This window comes from Triturus cristatus, chromosome 9, assembly GCF_964204655.1.
Source record: "Triturus cristatus chromosome 9, aTriCri1.1, whole genome shotgun sequence".
NCBI lineage: Eukaryota > Metazoa > Chordata > Amphibia > Caudata > Salamandridae > Triturus > Triturus cristatus.
This window is the reverse complement of record NC_140592.1, coordinates 193,497,708-193,506,276: the sequence shown is the minus strand read 5'-3', so window position 1 is coordinate 193,506,276 and position 8,569 is coordinate 193,497,708.

The window sequence follows — 8,569 nt, the reverse complement described above, 5'->3', positions numbered from 1 at the left end:
GAATAGCCAATAGATTTTGCATAGATAGCTCTGCCAATGCTTTAAAAAATAAAATAAAAGAGATGCAGCTCACATACATATATAACCTGGTTTTGCGGGGTCAACAGAAGTTATTCGGTGCACCGGAGTGCATCAGATGATGGTGAACTCCAGTAAGAGGGTTCTCTCGGTGTAAATTGTAAAGTTGTGGCGACTGTTGTCATCTGTGCACATCTTCGACTTGAGTCGGGGTCGTATTTGTGTTCGTTTTTATAATAATACAAAGATTTCCCCAATGTTTCTCACTTTCAGTCATTAAAAGCGTGTTTCAGTAAGTAAGAGATCCCGCCTCACCTTAAACAAACAGCAGTTACAGTGCTGACTGCACTTGTCATATTTTGCCTAGATGTGTTTGTTTATGTATCTGGCTTTGCACATCACAACCACAGCTCTGTGCTGACTCTTCTAGGAGCTCTAATCCAGGGACGCTCAAGCACACTCCTCGCAAACAACATCTGCGCACACATTTCAATTGAACACACAAACGCTTGACACATGCTGCCCAAACCTGTGTGTAATTTACAAGTGTAAGCCAATAAACATGGGGGTGTTGAGTAAAACTGAAACCAAACTCTTACTCGCCTGGCCAATCAGGGGGAAGTGGAAGGAATAAATAGCTTTTCAGCCAGTTAAGAGAGGCGCTGCTCATTTATACTGTCAACTTGCTCTTTATGACTCATTATAAATGACAAATAGGTATTTTCTTTTGGAGGTACTATTAGGCTATCAGTTCTGGAATGCATCCTTTAAATGGAGACCTATAAACATTTGCAATGCAATAGGTCTCGCAATTACGCGAGTTTGAGCTATTGGCATTCTAAACGACAATGCCTTTTTTGTTTTGCTTATTAAAACATAAATAAAAGGCATTGTCATTTACAATGCCAACAGCTTAAACTCGCGTAACTGCGAGACCTATTGCATTGCAAATGCTTGTTAGAATAGGGATTCCTACCTTGAAGGAACACGCTGAATGCGTTATTTGTTATGATTTGTTCTAACCATATTTTTTATGATGAATTCTGTAATTTGAGTGATACTTTAGCTAATTAAATCAACAGAAAGAGAGCTTACAAAATTTTTCATTTAAATGAAACCCGTAAAATGTACTCCCAAGTCTTGTTATTGACTGAACTTAGAAATACTATTGTGATTTTAATTTATGTGATGCATTGCTCCTGATCTTCTCATTAACGAAGGCCAAGGCCTTTTGCAGAGTAGTAAAAGGAAACACCAAAGAGGGGATCAACCCTGTTGGTGTGAATTAGAGATGCTAAACCGTTTTATTTAAATGGATTCCCACTCCAGCAACCACAAAGTAAAATACAGCATACACAAACAATACTCACAGTCCCCCAGGGCTCGAGTCGGGGTACCACACGGGTGGACGGCGTCCCCCCACTTATTTTACCGGGAGCTCGATAACTAGAGCAAATGGAGCCACACATTCACTCTTAAGCCTCTCTGGGGCGAGATCGGAGCTCATTCAGAACGCTGCTCAAGCGCTGGCTTCTCTGATGCAATTGCATCTAAGGGGTGAGCGAGGGGAGGCAATGAGTCTGATGGTGCAAGCCACCTTTGGTGACGTTACTTCCTGTCATAACGTCAGCGTCCCCCCACATATTTCTTTAGGACTTGTGCCCTGCAGTCCCCTGATGTCGGAGTCTAGTGTTCGATAGGCAGGTCCCTGCGTATCACGTCTCTCACTACTTGTTGGAAAATGGCCCTCTCTGAAGGAACACCCCTAACATTTTGCCATCCTCCTTCTCTTCTGCTAACCTTCTTTCTGTTGGCTTTAGGACTCTGCGCACTTTACCACTGCTAACCAGTGCTAAAGTGCACATGCTCTCTTATCTAAACATGGTTTAATTGGTTTACACCTGTTTAGCAGATTTGATTTACTTATAAGTAGGGCTGGGCGGAATTTGCGTAATGCCACTATGCGGAATTTTGAAAAAAGTTGTGGAAAACGAGCGTACGTCCTGAGTAGGGCTGGGCGGACTTTGCCTAGTGCAACTACGCACAATTTTGAAAGAAATTGTGGAAAACTAGCGCACAACCTGAGGGACCGTGTGCCCGGGACTGGGGTCCCTCGTGCTTGGGCAGGCTCCCCGATCTCCCCGGCCTGGCTGCGTTGAGAAGCAGGGACCGGCCCCGTGCCTCCTGAGTTTTGGTCAGGGCCTGGGAGCCCACGTCCTGCGGCCTGCCAAGTGTCCATCTGCCCGGGACAAGGGTCCCTGGTGCAGAGCCCCGGAACCCTGCATGGGCAGGTGGGAGCCCCATAGCTATGGCTCGGTGTGGGCAGGTGGGAGTCCTTTCGGTCCCGGCCATCAGGTCGCACCTTTCCCTCGGCCATCTGGTCACACGCAATGCTTTCCAATGGGGCAACCAGATGGCTGGGCTGCCCTGGAAGTCCCGATGAGGGTCATTTGCCTGCCGGATCCCAGCCAGGGCTCCAGGAGGTCGGGTGCGCCCGTGCCTAGGGTACCCTCTGTCACTCGGTGTGCACGGTTTACCAGAAAGGGGGGTAGCCTTCCTCCGGATTACTAGGAGCAGGGTATGCCGGGACACCCTTTCAGGGGATGACGGTTCTCAGGCGGCGACCAGATGGACTAAGCCCGGACGACACTTCCCCGGGGCGTCTGGTGCTCCCTCCTCCAGCCCGCAGCGAGGTAAAGTGCCCAGGACGGGCTCCATGGGTCCCCGGGCGTCCAGGCCCTGGGAGCTCCTGCTGGCCTCCCATGCCTGAGGCCCAGCATTGGGTCTACGAGCCCCCGAGCCCTGCAGCCCCGAAGCCCTGCAGCCCTGCAGCCCTGGAGCCCTGGAGCCCCGGAGCCCTGCAGCCCCGAGCCCTGCAGCCCCGGAGCCCTGCAGCCCTGCAGCCCTGAAGCCCTGCAGGCCCGGATCCCTACAGCTCCCGAGTCCTGCAGCCCCCTGAGCCCTGCAGGCCCCGTGCCCTGCAGCCCCCGAGCCCTGCGTGGGCAGGCAGGAACCCCAGCGTGAAGGCTCAGGGTTGGACAGATGGGAGTCCTTTCGGTCCCGGCCATCTGGTCGCACCTCTCCCCTCGGCCATCTGGTCACGCGCAATGCTTTCCAATGGGGCGACCAGATGGCCGGGCTGGCCTGGAAGTCCAGATGAGGGCTCATTTGCCTCCCAGATCCCAGCCAGGGCTCCAGGAGGTCGGGTGCGTTCGGGCCTAGGGTCCCCTCAGTCACTCGGTGCTCACGGTTTACCAGAAAGGAGGGTAGCCTTCCTCCGGATTACTAGGGGCAGGGTATGCCGGGACACCCTTCCTGGGGATGGCGGTTCTCAGGTGGGGACCAGATGGGCTAAGCCCAGACGACACTTCCCCGGAGCGTCCGGTGCTCCCTCCTCCAGCCCGCGGCGAGGCAAAGTGCCCGGGACGGGCTCCATGGGTCCCCCGGGCGTTCGGGCCCCGGGAGCTCCTGCGGGCCTCCCATGCCTGAGGCCCAGCGTGGGGTCTACAAGCCCCCCGAGCCCTGCAGCTCCGAAGCCCTGCAGCCCTGAAGCCCTGCAGCCCCGGATCTCTGGAGCCCCAGAGCCCTGCAGCCCTGGAGCCCTGCAGCCCCGAGCACTGCAGCCCCGGAGCCCTGCAGCCCTGCAGCCCTGCAGGCCCGGAGCCCTACAGCCCCCGAGCCCTGCAGGCCCCATGCCCTGCAGCCCCCGAGCCCTGCGTGGGCAGGCGGGACCCCTAGCGCGAAGGCTCGGGGTTGGACAGATGGGAGTCCTTTCGGTCCTGGCCATCTGGTCACACCTCCCCCCTCGGCCATCTAGTCGCACGCAATGCTTTCCTATGGGGCGACCGGATGGCCGGGCCGGCCTGGAAATCCTGATGAGGGTCCATTTGCCTCCCGGATCCCAGTCAGGGCTCCAGGAGGTTGGGCGCGTCCACGCCTAGGGTCCCCTCCGTCACTCGGAGCGCGCTGGTTACAAGAAGGTGGGTAGCTTTCCTCCGGATTATTAGGGGCAGGGTATGCCGGAACACCCCTCCAGGCTTGATAGGGGAGTCGGGTGGTGCAAGTTCCAATGGCCTCCTAACGGGGGCCCTGGCACTTATATTTTTTACAAATTAAGCAGTGAGTCAGGAGCTCCTTCCAGTGTTACAAGTCTGCTCTATATACAGCGATGACTGTCATTGTGTTTTGTTGTCTGAATTCCACCTTGTCTTTGAGGATATATATATTTCTAAACTCCTCTAGTGCAAATCCCAACGGACATACTTAATCTGTTAGGGGATCACAATCCATGAGAGATACATGATCAATTGGGTTCAGTTTAGGCAGAGGACCAAATAGTCTTCAAAGCTGTTTATTATTACTGAAATTTGATCAGGGTCTGGCAAGAAAAGAGGAGATAATTTACATATAAATAAACAAGATCTTCCTAATCGGGTCTTACCTTAGCCCTCTGATAAATTCGTTAACACACATTTTGCCCACAATCCAAAAGACATGACAAATAGCTGAAGGAAGAGCGGACATCCCTGTCTTGCACCGTGACCTAATGAGAGAATTTTGTGATGGTGACATTGACCCTGACCATAGATGTAGGGTCTGTGTAGTGGAGATGTACAAGAAAATAATTCCTGGCCAATGCCCATTTTTTAAATATAGGTAATAGGAATATGCATCCCAGTGAATCAAATGGCTTTTTGGTGTCAAGCAACAGTACCAATGCTGATTCTTGTACCGCTTTCACCTCAGCATGAATCCGCATAACCACCTAAGACTGTATTGTGTAGACTTCCATAGAATGAATCCTGATTGGTCTAAATGTGTTAGTTTGTCTATAAATGTTTATAGGCAATTGGCCAAGGCCTTTTTGGCATATCCCCTTTCAGAGGGCCACGGAACAGGAAGGAGCTACTGAGCCCAACTATAGGGGTTGAAGCATGTTACACCTGATGTCCCAGGGTCCGACTTACTATGGGTCCTGAGCAACTGGTCCAAGTAGCCCTTCAGCACTTGACTTTCAATAATGGCATGGGTCGATCAGTCCAAGGCTTCTCGTGGGGGGGGGGGTAGATATAGGGGGTGAACACAGGCTCATAACTCAAAATACTTTCAATAGGAGCAATAAACAATTGCCCAAGACATGCTTTTATGAACAAAGGGGTATTTATATACGACAGTGAGGGAAAGTTTTATTAAAATGCAAAATTAATTAAGTTAAAAGTCACATGTGTAACGTTGATGTGCAATTTACATTGAATTGACACAACATTAAAATGTGCAAAATGCAATATGTAACTATACCTACTAGTACTAGGTATAGTAATGATTACGCAAGATTCATTTTACAAAGCAATTTAACTGAATGTGCTGAGACGTGCACAAAACGCTTACAAGTTGACCATACCGTAACATGTCTTCAATAAAAAGCTTCACATCATATATTGCAAAATGTTCTTGGCTAATATTAACATTTTGAAATATTTGCTAGAAATGCTTTATTGTTGAATTATTTCACACACTGAACACAATGCATGAATAGAAAATGTTGATTTTTTAACTTAATTATCCTCATTTTATAAAAAAACAGTGTGGTGCTGAATAATATTCTTCAGAGCTGATGTTTCTAATTCACATAGCGTATTGTTTAGTTAAGATACAATTAATTTTATTAGATCGTTAAAAATGTGATCATCCCCATGGGAAAGGAGGTCCAAGAACGAAGAAGCCTCTTACGGAGACATAGTTTGAATAATATTGGATACTTCGTGGTAATTCTTTGTAAGCACTTTATGTAAAATTGTGAAAAAGGAGAGCCTGTTCTCGGAAGGACTCAAACTGAAAGCTGATTGGACGAGAGGAGAAAAAGATACAAGAGCAACTTCAAGATTTCTTTTCCACTGTTTCATTTAGTTCGTTTTCAAAGGGCAGTTTAATGAAACCATTGCAGTTTTCCCAGACCCTTACTCCATACCCTTTATGCTGCTAACAGCTTAATGCTGAAGGCTGAACACTCATTTGCTACCTCTTTTCAACCTGATTTCTGAGTGCAGTTGCTACTGCTACTGAATGATTATTTTACTTCGTTGCTGAGACTTATTGAGTTGGTGAAACTCTCTTTATGAGAAGTTTAGCCATTATTGACTGATTGGATTTAAGTTCTATTCTCTCACTCATGCCTATCGAACTTGAACTCTTTATGGGTTTGTGCTAACAGCGTTTTTGCCCCATTTTTAGAATAGGGATTCCTACCTTGATGGAACACGCTGAATGCGTTATTTGTTATGATTTGTTCTAACCATATTTTTTATGATGAATTCTGTAATTTGAGTGATAGTTTAGCTAATTAAATCAACAGAAAGAGAGCTTACTAAATTTTTAATTTAAATAAAACCCGTAAAATGTACTCCCAAGTCTTGTTATTGACTGAACTTAGAAATACTATTGTGATTTTAATTTATGTGATGCATTGCTCCTGATCTTCTCATTAACGAAGGCCAAGGCCTTTTGCAGAGTAGTAAAAGGAAACACCAAAGAGGGGATCAACCTGTTGGTGTGAATTAGAGATGCTAAACCATTTTATTTAAATGGATTCCCACTCCAGCAACCACAAAGTAAAATACAGCATACACAAACAATACTCACAGTCCCCCAGGGCTCGAGTCGGGGTACCACACGGGTGGACGGCGTCCCCCCACTTATTTTACTGGGAGCTCGATAACTGGAGCAAATGGAGCCACACATTCACTCTTAAGCCTCTCTGGGGCGAGATCGGAGCTCATTCAGAACGCTGCTCACGCGCTGGCTTCTCTGATGCAATTGCATCTAAGGGGTGAGCGAGGGAAGGCAATGAGTCTGATGGTGCAAGCCACCTTTCGTGACGTCACTTCCTGTCATGACGTCAGCGTCCCCCCACTTATTTTTTTGGGACTTGTGCCCTGCAGTCCCCTGATGTCGGAGTCTAGTGTTCGATAGGCAGGTCCCTGCGTATCACTACTCTCACTACTTGTTGGAAAATGGCCGTCTCTGAAGGAACACCCCTAACATTTTGCCATACTCCTTCTCTTCTTACAACCTTCTTTCTGTTGGCTTTAGGACTCTGCGCACTTTACCACTGCTAACCAGTGCTAAAGTGCACATGCTCTCTTCTCTAAACATGGTTTAATTGGTTTACACCTGTTTAGCATATTTGATTTACTTATAAGTAGGGCTGGGCGGAATTTGCGTAATGCCACTATGCAAAAGTTTGAAAAAAATTGTGGAAAACGAGCGCACGTTCTGAGTAGGGCTGAGCAGACTTTGCCTAGCGCAACTACGCACAATTTTGAAAGAAATTGTGGAAAAAGAGCGCACAACCTGAGGCACCGTGTGCCTGGGCCTGGGGTCCCTCGTGCTTGGGCAGGCTCCCGGATCTCCCCGGCCTGGCTGCGTTGAGAAGCAGGGACCGGCCCGTGCCTCCTGAGTTTCGGTCAGGGCCTGGGAGCCCACGTCCTGCGGCCTGCCAAGTGTCCATCTGCCCGGTACAAGGGTCCCTGGTGCAGAGCCCCGGAGCCCTGCAAGGGCAGGTGGGAGCCCCACCGCTATGGCTCGGTGTGGGCAGCTGGGAGTCCTTTCGGTCCCGGCCATCAGGTCGCACCTTTCCATCGGCCATCTGGTCGCACGCAATGCTTTCCAATGGGGCAACCAGATGGCCGGGCTGCCCTGCAAGTCCCGATGAGGGCTCATTTGCCTCCTGGATCCCAGCCAGGGCTCCAGGAGGTCGGGTGCATTCGGGCCTAGGGTCCCCTCTGTCACTCGGTGTGCACGGTTTACCAAAAAGGGGGGTAGCCTTCCTCTGGATTACTAGGGGTGGGTATGCCGGGACACCCTTCCTGGGAATGACGGTTCTCAGGCGGCGACCAGATGGGCTGAGCCCGGACGACACTTCCCGGGGCGTCTGGTGCTCCCTCCTCCAGCCCGCGGCAAGGTAAAGTGCCAGGGACGATCTCCATGGGTCCCCGGGCGTCAGGGGCCCTAGGAGCTTCTGCGGGCCTCCCATGCCTGAGGCCCAGCATTGGGTCTACGAGCCCCCGTGAGCCCTGCAGCCCCAAAGCCCTGCAGCCCTGCAGGCCCGGAGCACTGGAGCCCCGGAGCCCTGCAGCCCCGAGCCCTGCAGCCCCAGAGCCCTACAGCCCTGCAGGCCCGGATCCCTACAGCTCCCGAGCCCTGCAGGCCCCGTGCCCTGCAGCTACCGAGCCCTGCGTGGGCAGGCAGGAACCCCAGCGTGAAGGCTCAGGGTTGGACATATGGGAGTCCTTTCGGTCCCGGCCATCTGGTTGCACCTGTCCCCTCGGCCATCTGGTAGCGCGCAATGCTTTCCAATGGGGTGACCAGATGGCCGGGCTTGCCTGAAAGTCTCGATGAGGGTCCATTTGCCTTCCGGATCCCAGCGAGGGCTCCAGGAGGTCGTGTACATTCACGCCTTGGGTCCCCTCTGTCACCTCGTGTGCACGGATTACAAGAAAGGGGGGTCATTTTCCTCTGGATTACTAGGGAGAGGGTCAGTCAGACCTCCGTG